Source organism: Typopeltis vanoorti, chromosome 11, assembly GCF_054136105.1.
Source record: "Typopeltis vanoorti isolate ZY-2024b chromosome 11, IOZ_Tvanoo_1.0, whole genome shotgun sequence".
NCBI classification, from domain to species: domain Eukaryota; kingdom Metazoa; phylum Arthropoda; class Arachnida; order Uropygi; family Thelyphonidae; genus Typopeltis; species Typopeltis vanoorti.
The window spans coordinates 40,085,607-40,102,779 of record NC_143559.1 but is presented as its reverse complement, the minus strand read 5'-3'; the positions used below and the strand labels follow the sequence as shown (position 1 = coordinate 40,102,779).

The window sequence follows — 17,173 nt, the reverse complement described above, 5'->3', positions numbered from 1 at the left end:
TACTTAATCGATTTCATCAACCAGCCAGGTGATGCTGCGTGCTCCTGTTTTGAGAAGACTCGGTTAAGGCGATTCGCAGCAGAAAAATGAAAGAATGCCTAAAATAGGTTTGAACAACCATTTGGTTTGGTTGGAATTACGACCGAAAGAACTAAAGGCTGAAGCTAGATAGTGTCTGTTTTTTGCCATAGTTTGTCTATTTTGCGGGAGGAAAAATTCTTGTCACCTGAATAGAAGACACAGTGTCTGACTCTTCATCTGAGAATACCTTTCAAACAGTTCGCGCCCATAGACAGGATTCGAATCACATTCACTTTGGGACAAATTGACGAATCGAACGTCAACCAACGGTAAATGATGTGTCATCTTCCGTTTATGGAGACGCTTCGGATAGCACATAATTTAGTATTATAGCATTGCTCAATGGGCACAATGTCTGTTACACACACATATGACTTGGCATGTATCACTATGAGTTCAAGACAAAAATGCATTTTTTCGAAGTTCGTTCAGTGCAGTATTTCACTTGCAATTTGCTATATCTACTTTGCAATTTCATCATACCCTTTGCAGTCCTGAAGAGGCAAATTGGCTTAAGTAACACAATGCGATTACCAGACACGATATAGTGGCTTTATAGCTTTAATTACTTCGGTTATAATCGAAATCAAACCAATAAGCTGTTTACAGTTAGGTTGCAGCAATATTGTAATGGAGAGCTGAAGTGACTTCTAAGCCACTTTCAGGCCTCCAAGTGGGAAAATGGTCCAACACCGGGCAATGAAATTCATCTTCTACCTAAAGGCAGTCTCATGCTCTCGGCAACATTAGGCAAACCAAACTTATGTCTACAGTTAAAACCATAAAAAAAGTCCAAGGTTGATTAGAACACTAACTTTTGACACTCATCGTTTCTCTCTCTCTTTTCAAACGTGATAAGTCTTTTGAATAACAGCAAATGTTGCAAACGCTAGTTCTCAGAAAAACAAGTATCGACAATCGAAATCCTGCTTTGAACACCCTTAACTTGTAACATATTTACGAGTAAACGTTGATAAAAGCTCACTGGCCCTAATTACCATTTGGCGTAATGTGTAGAACGCAGAACAGAAGTAGTTTCTTAGGTTTCAAGACTTCTTGATATATTTATTTATTTTTTTTTTTTTCCCGGTGTAATTCCACTTTCATTCGGAAGAGAGGGAGGGAGGGAAGGAAGCGTGATTGGGTTATTTTGGAATAACAGCCAAAACAGCTAAGACCAACAGAGTGTTATGTCTGTTAATTGTTTGTATTCTTCGGATTGCCATTTGCGAACTCAGGTCTTTCCAAAGGGCATTGTTGCCGGCTGACTACAGAGCCTCCAGAGAGTGAGAGAGACTTGTGACTAGATCAATATAGTTAGATAAACAAGACTGTATGTAGGACCTACTCACGAAGCAGAATCTCTACTGTGAATTCCATCCCCTCCCCCCAAGTTTCGCGAACGGTTGTTTTCGCAGCACGGACTTCATTGCATAATGATATATGATACCTCATTTGGCCACGATGATATTTAACCGTCTTTTTTACGCACAGTATCCGCAAGTTTATGATAACTCAATTATTTCAGATAATTCTTCCTTCAAAGTGACTAAAGGCCCATGTACTGTTGTTGGATCCATTGATAACAAGTATTCTGTGAGGTTGAGATTGAGAGTGCAGACAATCAAGCTTAACTTTATTTCCTTCAAACTTTGTCGAGCATAACATGTCATCGACTGCACAATATGCTTTGTTGAAATGAACACGAGTCTTTTCACAAAGCTACGTTGGAAGCATTGTGCTATCCATAAGTGTTAATCTAGATTCGGCCGATGATCATCCTTCTGGGTACCATAACCAAAGGTCTAAGTTTATACCAGGGAAAAACAGTTCCAGAGCATACATCTCTGCCATAACCTCATAGATATGATTCATCGTGCTTAAGATTGTCACGCAACCATTAAACCCATGATGCCCTTTACCACAGTGTAGTCTGTGCAATCGATTGCCATTGTTTGTTTCATATGAAGCTGTCCTTGAGTACAAACTGAAACTGCAGCCCTTCATATTATTTTACAAACTATCTTAATCCTTGCAGATTCTCTCTGAGACTGCAATCTTTTATTATTAGCCTTTTTGTGCCTTCCTGCGCGTTTATTTGGGAGTAAAAGCCACAAATTTATTTTATAACATATCTTTTGAAGTTCTTTTTATGTCACTCCCACACACGAGGCCAATAGCAAATGTTGTGTGGGCTTGGATCAAGAGCAAAGTAATTGTTGATATTCTTCTTGTCGAGATGGAGGTTATAGTCTTTGTGAAGAATTTTGAGAGAGGCTGTTCCAGAGAACTGAGATGGATGGAATAAAAGGTGACTGGGAATAACAGAGTCAGTGACTCTATAATTTAATTGGAAAAGTGTATTGGGCAGCTGCTGCTGTGTTCCTGTAAGTTTTAGTAGAAATAGGGAGGGGCATAATGGATACTAGTTCTGCTGAACAGTGACAGTAGAAAGGACACAATACAGAAACCGATCGTTGATGAGACACAGACTCTCTTCAGACACACTGAAGAGAGTGTGTGAGAGACGGTCACCAATCAACTGAGCCCGTGCACCACCCCAAATATGCTAGCAGTATTCCAAGGTTAGGTGGATTCAAGATTAGTATAAAGTAAGCAGCCAGCTGGGCAGTAGAGAAGTAATGTCTTAAGCGAAAGTATGCTTTTCTGGAAGCTGAAGATGTTATAGAAGCGGTGTGATTATGTCACATCACTAGGAATAAGAGAAATACTTGGAGAGAGTCACTCCAAGAAAAGAGAGAGAGAGAGAGAGATCTGGTCTTGACTATTAAGTTGAGCATTATCAAAAGTAAGTGGAGAATAAGTTCTTTTTTTACAAGAAACCAGGCAAAATTGTGTTTGGGAAGCATTGAAGGTGACTAAGTTGTTATTTGTTCCATTGCTCAAACATTTTGAAACTTAAGATGTTTGAGCACTGCAAGGTTTATCGTATGAGTAGGATAGGTGAAGAGTGCTATAATCATTAAAACGAATAGTTTGAGGTTTGTAAGGTTAATCATACAGAGAGAACACCTTCCACCATCACATGTAGTGAATGACCTGAGAGAAGACTGGCAGTTCGTTTACAAATGGGAGGATGACAGCTATAAACTAGCAATTTGCTGAAAAGCCCTCAATGACACTGTCAAAAATGCCTTGGAGATATCATATTTATCAGCTCAGGTTTCTCCACATTGGCCTGTGTCCAGAGGTGGGTGATATGAGCCGAGAGATCTTGTGGATCTTGATCGTTGAAATCCATAGTGGTAGGTATTGATTAGATTGACATTTCTCCGTATCTGGAAGAAGTTAATGATCTCAATTGCTTTAGACAACGCAGGTGAGATCAATAGGTCGTAGTGTGTAGACGCTTACCGCTTTTTTTTTTGTGACTGTGTGTGGGCTTGCTTCCATGATGTAGCGTGGATGCCATCTGAGTATAATATAGTGTATAGATGATAAAGAACAGGTTAAGAGCACAACTGGTGGAATTCCGTCAGAACCGGAAGCTTTTTATTGTCAAGGTTCAAGATTCTTCTGTCTTTTTGGCGGAAAGCTACAAGAGGTATACGATGCATGTTCCAATTAGAGGAGACGATTTACTTTCACTTATGTAGGAGTTGGCTGAAAAGAATGAACCCAGGTCAGAAATGTAGAAAATTCACGACCTGTACCAATAGCATTCGTGCTTAACTTATTCGAACATAAGTTACGCCAAACTTGCTGTTTGGCGTAACTTATGTTCATCTGTATTTCCACTTCTTTCTCATCCTTATCTTTCGGTGATGTAATGTTACCATTTGGATGAAAAAGAAGTGGAAACACAGATGGACACAGGTTATGCACAACAGCTTTTGCGATGGAATGGAAAGCACGAATGCCATTGGCACAGGTCGGGAATTTTCTACATTTCGTCCTATTGAAAATCAGATTCGCATTTTGAATGCTAGTTTTGCAAGTTTGGCGTCAGTGCAGGTTTCGAGTGAAGTTGGGGGATTTGTCTCAAGCTACTCTGACGCCAAACTTGCAAAACCAGGAATGAAAACCTCCATTTCAACATGGATAATTTCTCTAATAAGGTCACATGTATGACCATGGAAAGGAAAAAGTCACGGAGATCTTCCCACCTGGCATTGTTGTGATGCCAGACTACACGAGGTTGTGAAGAGGAAGGGGACGTTTCCACGTATCCTTCACAATATACATATATATATATATGTATGTATATATGTATGTCTGTTCTGGTACATATGGCAGGAGGAATATACATATCGGTATGTTTCATTTTAAAATCCGGCAAAATGTCCCAGTACTTACTTCAGCATAAGTGTGTATGTGATCAGTTATATTTGGAATTTTTGCTTGTTATACTGTATCTTGCCAAGTACTGTAACGAGGCATGGCTTTCGCAAGCATTATTTGCGAATTAGTCTTTCCCGATCGAAAATTTACAAATACACGTAGCCAAAATGCTTTATTTGCGCCCAAAGAGCGCTTAGTATTCGAGACACATTCTCCTCATGTATTTCTAATGCACTTAAACAATAACTTTCTGGGAATTTTCATCACTTACGACGAATTCATTCTTTTAGTATTGAACGGTTCTCTGAATTTTTTTTTAAATACATCCATAAAATTATTCAGTCCGCTCTCTGTTCGTTGTCAATAGGTATACTTTCAGTTTCACTGAAATAGTTTGGTTCTTTAATATTTCGAGTAGTAGCTCGAAATATTAAAATTTTCTAGACTTTTGACACCTTCGCAAATCGTTCCATTTAAACCTTTTATTTTTGGTTCATATAATTTTTCTACCCCCCCCCCCCCCCACACACACACAATCAAAGGGACAAAAAAAAAAAAAAAAAAAACCTCTGACTCCAAAATATCCGGGTACATGAATAATAACGCTGCATTCTGTACAGGAAGCTTGTTTCATGGGATTGTATTTAGGCCACCTATTTTCATGAACCGGAGAGTTTCTCTCCAAAAGGAAGTTAATTTCCCAACTCGTTAAATATAAATGATCATGGAAGCGGACTTGGGAAAATCGTTGTTGAGAACAGGTGGATGTTAAAATAGTATTCCCAACCTTTTATAATAACCCAAACCACAAGAGAAAAAAAAAAGCGGGGGGGGACTTTGTTAATCCCTACCCACAACAGGTTATAGCACATCTTTGCAAGCTAAGGTTCTGAAAATGCTACTCAATTTACATTTTTGTATACGACATACAAGAAGGCAAAATATCACATTCTTGTATATCGTATGAATTATGATATACATGTATAAAAATAATATACGTTGTATATTAAAGAACTGAAAAGGTTAAGGGAGAGAAGGCCATATCTAGCAGTTAATGGAAAAAGACTAAAGAAGTAGTCCAGAATTGTAATTTTGGGACTAAAATGGTTGATTTAAACCAAATTGATATGACACGACAACTCTTTAGGCCCTATGTCAATTAAATTACATCCACTAGAACGGAATACCTCCTTTGTATCATTGCAAACTTTTACAAATAGTAACATTCAAACTGTGAGTTGGCTTGACAAATTCTCGTAAAGATGCAAAATGTTATAATACGCATTGAAACGGATGGGGTGGGAATGATCTAATTCACATTAGGTTACATATTTTGAGAAACGCACTTGAAAGAAGTTTCAAGAACGGCTAATTCTGAAACTTGTCGACCTCACTTTTTGTAGGTTTATCAGCTCCAGATCATTAAATACAACAACCTTTACTTCTACAGCCGTACTCTGGGCAAGTGCTCTTAAAGTTCATCATTTTTTATTTCCGTATTAGACTGTTACGACCAAGTTAATTGAATTTCGAATCCTGACCTCTCATAAAGCAAGCTTAAAAGCAGCCGCAGTATTTAGTAGCGCTTTGACCCTTATGCGAAAGACCTATGTATCACGCTTCTTGTGCTTGTAGATCATTGGGATTTTTTGATCTAGCTCTAGTAAAGAATCGAGTGGAAATTTTCATAGCTATTGAAGTAATGATTTATTTTGTAGATATCATTTGTAATCTTGGAAACTTTGTTTTCCGACATCCTGTTTTTAATTTCAAAACTGGCATTTGTTGATAGCTGTGGGTCTGTAATCCTGGATAGATAGGAATCAAGGTTTGTTTCTTTCCTTGAGAATATTATCGGATTTCCCCCCCCCCATAGATATTACTGTAAAATTTCTCATACACACTATTTCCTTCTGGAGTAGTTTCTGAAACAAATAAATCATGGTAACACATAAAGCATGATCGTGAGCAAAATAAAGCATATCAGGTACCTTTATCAGGTTAATCTTTTTGCCAATAGTGAAAACTTTCATTTGAGTTTCTTCCTGCACTAACATATTCTCAAAGAAAAATGCTACAAACATTTTCTAAGCATATCGTTATAAAATTGGAGCAACTTTCCAACAGTCAAAATGCAACAGCAAACCACTATTAATGTGTAAGACAATTTTGATCCTTGCTCACAAACTTTCGTTGGACTTCTCTAGCCTTGGAGTGGTTTCGCCGTACAGCAGTTACTTTATTGATCTGTTAAATATTTAAATTGCCTACTTTGTTAGTGGATAGTATTGGATTTATGTAATATGTATAATGCTCTGAATTCTCTAGGTAAGCAACTATTTCAGAATTTGGTATTAGAAAGACATTTTGAAATATTCCTTTTTGTTTAGTTTCTAAAACTTTACAACTCATATTTTACTCTATTGAATGAACCTTCATATAAGGGGTCAGTGACCTTTTTTCGCAGTGCAAATGACAGGCGGTATCTGTCGAGGGAAGGGAAAAGTATCCAGAACTGAATGGAACATTTTCTCTATAAAGCATATTGATTAAAAATATTTCTTCACATGCAGTAGATGAGTCTGTGGTGTTATAGTATAAAAGGGAACTTTTTTTTTTTTAAGAAAAAAAGTTCAATTTTTCTGTATTTGACTATTGCACACCCGATTGACGATTTCTGTCATAATTAAAATGGTTGTAAAGAGTTCAGCTCTTGATAGTGCAACTTTGTTGCGCTGATGACACCATTCTGTTCATTAGAGAGCCAAAATGGCTTGAAGAAGAGTGTCTAGTGGAGAATACTGGATGTTTTAGGTCTTATCTACATGAAGTACTAAATGTGCGAAAGCTTTAACCTTTTGTGGTGGGATAGTCATAAAAATAACCAAAGGTTAAAGCTTTTGCACATTTGGATCATGTAGATCAAGGTCTAAAATATCCAGAACTCTCCACTAGACACTTAAAATTAACTTTTTATTTGTTTTGATAGTGGTAAAAATTTAAAATTCAGTTTCTTGGTTGTGAACATTTCATTTTATTGACTCCTTCGTTGAAGGCTGGTAATCGATCAAAAGATAATGTATATTCAACGTAAGAAATACCTGGTAGTAAAATGCGACTTTATATCCATTTAACCAAGAAGAAGAAATAGAATATTCCCATTACATTTGTTACTAGCATGTAGTTTTGATATCCCTTTATCGAATATTTTACAATATTCGATCAGAAATTTATAACTGGAAAGTGAGGAACACTACCTGCAGTATGAGGTAGTGTTCCTCATACTGCAGGATATATAAACTCCTAATCGAATATCGTAAAACATTCGATAAAGGGATATTTATTATTGGACATAATGCACACTGTCCAGTGAGTTAATACGCATGGATATCTTGTATATCGCAGCGTGGCAGCCTTTGCAAATGTTACTTGCTTTTGGATGAACTTTTTGGACGCCGTGGTTATTTTGTAGATCTTAACTTTATATACTCGTTCTCCCATTGACATCGCAATTTTTAAAAATTGCTGAATTTTATAAAGTTGGCGAGAACCGTATATTTTTATCACTTATCTTATCGAGTGATATTTTTTTTTAGTTATTCAGATGCCGATTTTCAGATCCTGGTTGTATTTTATTATTATTATTTTTTTTTCATCTTGCGTAGCTATAATATTCATCCAACTGCATTACATATACAGTCTTTGAGAAATATTTTGAAAACAAGGTGGCGCCTTAGTAGTGCTTTGCTTCTATGCAGGCTGTAGGAGGTATGTCAACAGCATTAAAAGGGGGGGGATGAAGATTGCGAATGCGTTTGCCTTTGGTTTTTTTCCCCTTCATCTGGTTTCCAAAGATGTCCTCAGGCACTCCAATCTTTCGACTGTATCTGTAAAAACTGGAAAGTGAAAAACGGCATTAGTTGTCACCTTGGGGTCACAGTGAATCACTTTTTTAAAATTTGTGACATCATCTGTGCGATACTTGCAGTTTACGGCGTTGCATGCATTTCTACATCAAACCCATTACCTAGATGGCTGCAAGGAAAAATAAAACACGACTATTTTCATGATAAGGTTTCTCCATAAGTTTTGAGAAGCAAAGTTCACATTGTCAGAATTATTACAGAAGTTGTCACAAGAAGTCAGTCACTGATGGCTAAACAGTGTTCCCCTCAGGGGGATTTCAAAGTAAACTGAAACAGCGAATGACTTCACCATTTTACTGATGATAATGCCAACATATGCCATAAAACGTATTTTAACTAGTTGTAATGATTATATTTTTGCTTTAGTCACTGAAGGAATTGCAAAGTTACCGCATTACGCCATAGTGTTCTAATGAGAAAAAAAATCGAAAAATTATATGTAATTACCTCTAGCTAATCTTAAATTGTATAATAAATAACGAGGCTTATGCTGTAACAGTTCTGCTAATAGTCATTTAGTTCAAATATCCTATCCTATCAAATATTCTATCTAAATATTATGACAATCTCAAGATTCCTTAGAGAATATCCTAAATTTTTAATTAATCATCTTTCAAAAGCCTTCCATACACAGACTTATCTTTTCTACATAATATTTTTAAAAACTACAGATAATGAAATCGCATTCTGTTCAGTTGATCAAACTGTTAACCGTTTTCCCCCCATTCCCTTAGCACATATTCAACCTTCTTTATATGTTTCCAACCTTTTATGAGCCCCCACGGGATGTTCCCCCTCTGTTCAAACGTTAATCATATTCATTAGTTTGTTTTTAAACGTTTTTGTCTTACAAAGTCAACAATAAAAATCATATTTTTTTAAAAAAAACCTTGAAAATGTAACGAAATTAGACTTATGCTGGTTTACATCGTCTCCACTGTCAATTAAACGATAATTCTAGATATTCAAATAACGAATCAGCGATTCTTGTAGTGAATTAGTAATTACCATCTCTCCTCTTTCTTTCTGAAAGAGAAGAGATGGTATAAAGTGTTGACACTGAAAATATTCCAGCAGACTACAAATGCTATCTAAATGCAGCTTGAATTTTGAATAACAAAAAGTTATTCATTTGAGGGCCTTTTGACTGCATGCCTTCAAGCAGGCATGCAGTCAGAAAAAGAAAGTAATCAGCGAGTCTTAAAACGTCTCGCTTTAGCGTGTATTCCATAAAATCCTTAGACAGCGAAGATGTGAAATCAGTGATACAGGCTCAAATCCTCTCAAATCTAATTGTAACCTGCGGTCTTTCCATAGTTAAATTTGACAAATTATATTCATATTTAATCCTTTATTCAAGTGTAAGCAAACAATGTTTGCGCATGATGTATCTTAACAATTAGGCCACGTGTATGGAAGCAGTTGACCTTAGCATCCCGCAATGCGAAACACTTCTTTTTGGATGTGTCTATTTTGCTATGCATTAAGGGGAGGGTAATCCAGATCCGTTTCGACATTTATTTAGGTCTCATTAGTGGGAGCCAGACCCAGGAGGATTAAAGGTTAAATTAAGTTAATGCAAAATTATATATTTCCCATATACAACTAACAAAAAAATGTGTATCGCCTTATAATTAAAATACTCTGGACCAGAGATGGTTATAGAAATAGTTAAGTATGGAAACCATTCAAATGCCATCCATAAACGAATATATCTCTCTTTATATTATATGCAAGATAACTTATGGCTTATTATGGAGCAAATCGAGGAATATTGTTCCGATAAATACACCAGTAAGAGGCATACATATGTATTAAATTGATAGAATAATAATTTGATCTTCGTAGATAACCCATACCTGAAGATGCATGTTAATACAATTAAAATTAAACTACTAATTATCGTATCAGAGATTAGGTTTCCAAATGTACAGAGCTACATCAGTCATGGATATTACACAAGGGATAGTTGGATATTAGTATGCAGTAAGGCTGGTGTAATTTTAATGATATTTTCATATATAAATAGTTTCCTGTTCTTCTTAGTAAACCCCCTCTTCTGTTATCTGACAGTAATTCTTAAACTTGGTACTTCAAGATTAAGAAAACCTTTTGATAAAATATGTTGTATAACAGTCACCACTCTTGAGAGGTGCTGGGAGGGTATTATCTGTTAACTTCTCAGGATGCTTGCGTGTTCAAAGTTCGAGAACACTGCACTGGTATGTATAGCTTGTGGAAACTGTCCACTGGATTTAGAAGCATTGCAAGAAGTCTGATAATACATACGTAGTAGAACAATGATGCCCATCACTTTTTCTGTGTGGGGACTACTTTAATACCTTTTTTTGGGGTGAGTGAAATCCTTTCTTCATTACCAAATAATAATATAAATTAGCTTAATTTTTGCTATTCATGTTCACACACACACTAGTAAATATGACATTCAGTTGAGAAGAGCATCGTTATGTTTATAAATGGTAATGTTTGTTCATCTGAAGTATCCTTTTACACGTATTTGCATGTTAATAGCCGTTTTTATTAATAATTGCTTTGTTAATAAAACTTATTAAAACGTTTTATATTAACATATATACTAGTTTATTGCAAAGTGTTTGCTTGGAAAATGAAATTAATTGCTTGATTCCAGTATTGCATGCGCGATTGTACAATTTCTTTATTTAGTACTTATTCATCGTTTTTTTAATATATCTAATAATTAAACATTCACACGTGTGCCACAGTAAAAATTATCTATTTACAAATATGTCGTCTTACGTATCGTTAGACATCAGTGAGAGCGGAGAATAGCGGTAAGGAATTTGAACAATAAAACAGTACAGCGCATGTGCCAGATTTGAATCCCTTTGAACAAGTAGTTGCGCTTTTCTTAAAACTATTTGGCTGAAATGATAAATATAATTATTATGAAGCAGTCAATTTAACACAAATGAGTATAGCAATTTTCCAAACTTTTGGGATAGTAAAGCAAGTAGAATAGCCTTTCATATCTGTACGTCATATATATATTTCATATCTGTATTCAAAGGAAGTACTGAAGCCCTACTTCATAGACTAAACCTTAATCATAACGATTGGTTTACTATCCCAAAAGTTTGGGAAATTGTTATGCTTAATTGTTAAATATGATTGATTGATTTAACCCTTCAGTCGTATCCGACTCTTGGTAACTTTGTAGGTGTCCTTGCCACGAGGTTTTTCTGACCTATGGCTGGGTTGTATGAGTATTCATGGCTGTAATCCATATGTGTTCACGGAACCAGTTTGCCTGTTCTGAGGTCAGCCGTTCTCATACTCCCGTATGAGAACGGCTGACTCACCTTTAGTCGAAAGAGACCAGATAAAAGTTCCTCACGTAATGGACGGGAATTGAACCCAGGTATTTCCGACCAAAGGGGCTTCGTCAATATATCGACTGAGCTACGGAGGTTCTTGTATTAAATATATTGTATCATAATAATTAATCATTTCAGCCCCAATAGCTTTTAACGTAAGAAACGCGCAACTACTTGTACAGAGCGATTTAAATTTGGCACATGCGCTCTACTGTTTTATCGTTCAAATTCCTTACCGCTGTTCTTCGCCGTGAGGGCGAAGAACAGCAGTAAGGAATTACGTCTTACGATAAGTAAGAAGATATATTGTAAAATAAATATTTTTAACTATGGCACACGTGTGAATGTTTAATAATGGGGAACTTCACAGGTCTCTCTATACAAGCAAATTTTAATATATCTATTTTCTAAAATGCTATCTGACAACGATATGAAGATCCAAAAACCTTTTCTAATCCCCCCCCCCTTTCCCCACACGCTGATAATTGGAGATATATCAGGGATTGGCCATCTATCAGTTAGTTAACAAGTGATATTGAATGTCACTCCGAATCATAATTATTTTACAAACTTTTTTTCCCCATTGAATTCTAAAACAGATTTACTGTAAATTATAAAACTGGCTCAGTTCTGATCAGATCCTGATTTATTAAGTCTCTTGGAGACATTTAGCCGTTCACTGGAACCTTTTAAAGTACCCACCGCTAGATGTCTGCAAGCTCTATTTGATAAATGTTGTAGAATTTGCGGCATTATTTGTTGAGTAAGAGATTCCTGATCCCTCCTGAATCAGAATTGCGATTACTACAGAACGTATACTAGCAGTAGCGCACCTGTAGTACCATCGATTACAGTGATTTCGTTTGGTTGGATAGAACTGGGTTCAATTCCCAGTTTAGTGCAGGACGAGCATTTATAAGTGCAGTGCAATGTTTTCAATGCAAGAGTCATTTAACTGGTCTTTTCTTCTAGGAAGCCGGAGTTTTTCATCCCACATAGCACGAAAATCAGCTGAGAACAATCACCTCAGGGCCTCAGCTGGTAGCGTTAATAAGCCCACTTGCTAGTATGAAGATCTGTGTAATTTGGCACATGGTCACACGCATAACCACCATCTTGTCACGAAATGCTGCAGAGAGAAGTGGCCAATGAAACTTATTTATTAGACTGGGGAAAAGTTATATAATTACGAAAAATCGAACTTCGAATAACCCCTTTGTTTGGATTCAAAATATTAATTCCCTCGGGCATCTTAAAATATATTTATTTTACCTTGTTAATTTTCTCATTCCCTTTCATTTGTTCCATTTATTTATTTAACCTATTATTTTTATTTTGGTTATTAAAAAACATTTTTGGAAATTAGCCGTTGCCTTTGAATTAATCTTAGATTAGAAAATAGGCTAAGATAGGTCATGCTTGAATGCTGTTTTTTAGTAGTTGGAAGGGGACCAATCGTTCGATGCTGTTGGCACCCACAATGAGTCTTTGGACTCCTTGAAGGTGTCAAATAATAATAATAATAATAATTTTGATACTGATGAATAACGAATGCTGCTTTTGTCAACTTTTACCGACTCGGATGTGTACAGTTCCAATCCTCTTGTTTATTCTAGCCCCACCGCTCAGGATATAATATTCTATGAACTTTGATTCCGTGTTTTTTTTTAATTATCATTTATCTGTGCATTCATGAAAGCAAGTCTTAAATATTGCTCTGATTAAAAACACCACATTAATCATAAGGTTAAAGCGTTTACTTTATTTTTGTGTTTATATTTATATATGCATTGGTTATACTAAACGAATGCAAACAAATAGTAACTATATACAGAATAGTCATTTTAAAAATAAAAAATAATTTCATCAAAGTTTGATTTTATTTTGAAGAGGAACCAATATTTCTCCATAACGAATCCTTATTCTGAAATTGTACCTGTTATTTATTATTATTATTATTTATTTATTTTGAGGGGGGGGGGACGTTTAAGTGCGAATGATATCAGTAAGTTTGTTTCATTCACAGGCTTTATTCTCCACTGTCATATCTTGTTATAGTCTCACTCATAATGCTATTTATTATTTATTTATTTAATTAATTTGTTGGTGTACTCAAAGACATCGTAACCCACAATGCAATGCCTGGAATCTGCAAATTTGGAGGGCGTCAATTGACAAAATTACATTTTAGCTATAAAATCACCTTTTTTATTTTATATTAATAAGATATTTTCTGGAATTTAGAAGCATCAAAACAGTGCTTCCTTAGGGACGTCATATACCCAAACAATGGTCCTGGGTGTACTTTAAGACATTTTTATGTTAAATATTTAATAATATTTTAATAAGTTGAAAGTACTATTGAGAATTGAACAACGTATTTTATTATCTTTTTAAAAGAAATATCATAAATGACTGAAAGGGACATTATTATTGTTAAAGACGTTATGAGACACAAATTATACTTGCGCCAAGCAGTAGCTTTTGTTTGGTTACCACCACAGTGTTAAAATAGTACATAATGGTTCCTCGAATCGAGATTCAGTGTATTCGTTAGTAGAAATGGAAAGGAAAATTATCAGAGAAATATGTAAAATTTATTTCAGCTCTGAAGAAGTTGGTTTATAATGGAGGAGTGAGGAAAAGGTGATAAACGCTGATATTATATGAGAACAGTGCGGTACTAGATTTTCTTCACAGGTCATTGTGCTCTTTACTCTGCTGATACCAGTAATCATACAGATTATTTAATAAGCCATATTATGAAGTGTATTCAAATCAGCTGATTAGTTTGGACTGGACATGTTATAGTTAAGGTGCTGACTAGAAGGAAAGAAGAAAATTTGAAGACCTAAATTGAGATGGAAAGATGGAGTGATGAAAGATATTAAGGACCTGGGAGTGAAAAACTAGAGGAATTTAGCAGTTAACAAGGAAGATAAGCAAAAGTGTGTGAGGAAGTTCAGGGCCTGCACAGGGCTGTTGAGCAAGTTATTATTACATTGCTGGGAAATTACAGGCTTAGTGCTGGAAAAATATGTACCACAGAACACTTGTTCAGAAAAGTTTTATACATTTCACGGAATGGCCAATTATTTCTGTTGCTTCGTCATTTTGATTATCTCGTATACATTATGTTACAAAATCCTCGTAGCTATTTTATTGGGCTGTAATGGATCATGTATCTGTATTCGTGACTTACGTTAGCACACAATTCAACATTTCATGTCGTAATTGAGAGCTATTTATATTCTGGAGAATTGTTCATAATTTAATTTGGATTAGCACAAAGCTGGCGTGCGTTGAGATCGTACATGGTCACGACTGGATTTTCCGTATTACGCATCGTGAATTTTGAATGATTTGTAGAGCTTAACTAAACGCCGGCTTTTGACTGTATTTATTGCTAGTGGTATTCAGAGTTTACTTTTGTTTGACAAAAGTCATTTGGAACTTTTCATGGCAAAGAGTAAACGAAAATTTAACACGAGACAAACCAGTTTTGTTATTCACAGTTGTATATAACTGTTTAAAAAAAACACCAGAGGCAGAATAAATTATCATGCTGACATTTCGCTGAATTTCGAAACATCATCACAACATAAAATTCAACTTGGTATTGAATTTCGCTTGTCATTGCTTCCAGATGCAGAAAGAGGGAGGCCTCCATAGTTCAGTTGATATCGACGATGTCCTTTGATTGGGAAGACCTGAGTTCGAATCCCATCTAGGACACGTATAATTTTAAGGACTTTTCAACTGAAGGTGAGTTAGCCGGTCTCATATAGAGTTTTCTCTCTGAAACTCTGAGTTTTTTATCCCGCAAACCTACCAGAAGAACACACGGAACGAGGGCCTCACAGCCTTAGTTGCTTCGCCCGTATTCCCAATGATAATAGCAGCAGTAGAACAGAGGCTAAAATCTACAGTCATTTTCTTTCAGTAGTAATATTAGAAATTTATATATGCTGGTTAACACTATTTAACTGAAGGATATAGTCGTCTTCCTTTTCCTGATCCGAAATACTAATACAGGATTTTTGTTTATGAAATCATATTTATCAATTTTAAGCTCGTAGTCTTGAGTGTGAAATTGAGAAATAAATAGTAAAATTTAAATTAGCTAATATTATGATTCCGTAATATAATGGCTATTATTAAAGCATTTAGTCATAAATTTTATGACCTCATAAACGACAGAAAGTTCGCAATCTAGTTTGTTAGACTAAATAGTCAACAGTTCCCGATTAAATTGCTTTATCCGGTCACTTGGTACATGTGGCTATCTTTTCCGAACCTGTTTCCTTTACTTCGTTATTCGGCGGAAACGATCTAATGCAACTTTAGCACATGCAGTTGTTTTAATTCGCTCATTTAAAATGAAACTATTAGCATAAGGTACCGGTGTTTTGTTTATTACCACGCAAATCTACACTTAGTGTTTTTATCTCATACACATGCAATTTGATTATTTGTTTTGAGCAACAAAATTAATTTTCTGAAATTAAGGGAATACAGCGTTATGGAACACAACATTTAATAAGAAACGGCCCTTGTGGTTTTCTTATTAAGAGATTTTTGAAACGATAACATTAGTTACTTGAGCATATATCGTGATGCTGTGATATTATCATGATATACATCAGGTTATCGGGGTTGATATTTTCAGTGAAGTCAGTCTTGACAAAATATAATCGCCTTATTAAGACTTGGCAGAGGTCGTCACGCGATATCATGGCAACAATAAACAAGTATGAAAATTATCAAAAACCATCAAAAGATACTAAGAACGGGTAAGTGTTTTTATGCATTGTAGAGATGAATTATTTGACTAATAAAGAGTCCAAAAGTAAGATAATCCGAATACACTAGTAAATATCTTAAATGACAAATATCATTAATTTCAGCGAGCTAGACCAGAATTGCTGCTATCATTCTAATTGATTCGTTACATTTTTTTTTCCATTAAAATTATCCATTTCGAAACTAAAATTGAGTTTATGGAACGAACTTTAGTGAAGATTCTAAATATCAAATTTCAGAGTTTTACAAAATAATAACTTCGAAATATTCTGCCATATTTCTTCCCCTGCAAACGGTTCACAATTAAAACTTAAAATGAAAATTGAAATGTTCGTAAAATATTTGTCAAAGAACTCAATACTGAATTGTCAGTGAAATCCACCAGACAGCGACATTGAATAATAAGCAGTGTATGGCACTCGAATAATAATAATAAACAAAAAAGCATCTATCTGGTAGTGATACCATGCATTCGCGAAGCGTGTGTTAAAGCTATCATTTGTCAGGATTTATTTTCGACTTGAGACGGATCTTGTCGCTGTACCTTGCATTTCATGTCTGTGTTCAGATTTATTCATGTTTGTCACTGCATAGTATAGCCATGCAACATCTGAGAGAGAGAAATTGCAACTCTAACAGCCCAAGTAAAATAAATTTAATGTAGCGTTTCGTCATTGCTCATATTCTTCTATGGTCGTCATGCAT

At 35.4% G+C, this 17,173-nt stretch overlaps 1 protein-coding gene across 5 annotated transcripts in view; it reads left to right on the top strand.

Moving 5' to 3' along the window:
* spri (Src homology 2 domain-containing protein sprint) overlaps positions 1-17,173 on the top strand; it is a 488,442-nt gene that overhangs the window by 131,267 nt on the left and 340,002 nt on the right. Inside the window, exon 1 of one of the 5 annotated variants that reach the window (XM_090400605.1) lies at positions 16,215-16,458. The exons of the other annotated variants lie outside the window; for them this stretch is intronic. The gene's annotated coding sequence lies outside the window, so the exon portion shown is untranslated. Of the gene's footprint in view, positions 1-16,214; positions 16,459-17,173 lie in introns of those variants that run through there. 5 annotated transcript variants of the gene reach the window in all.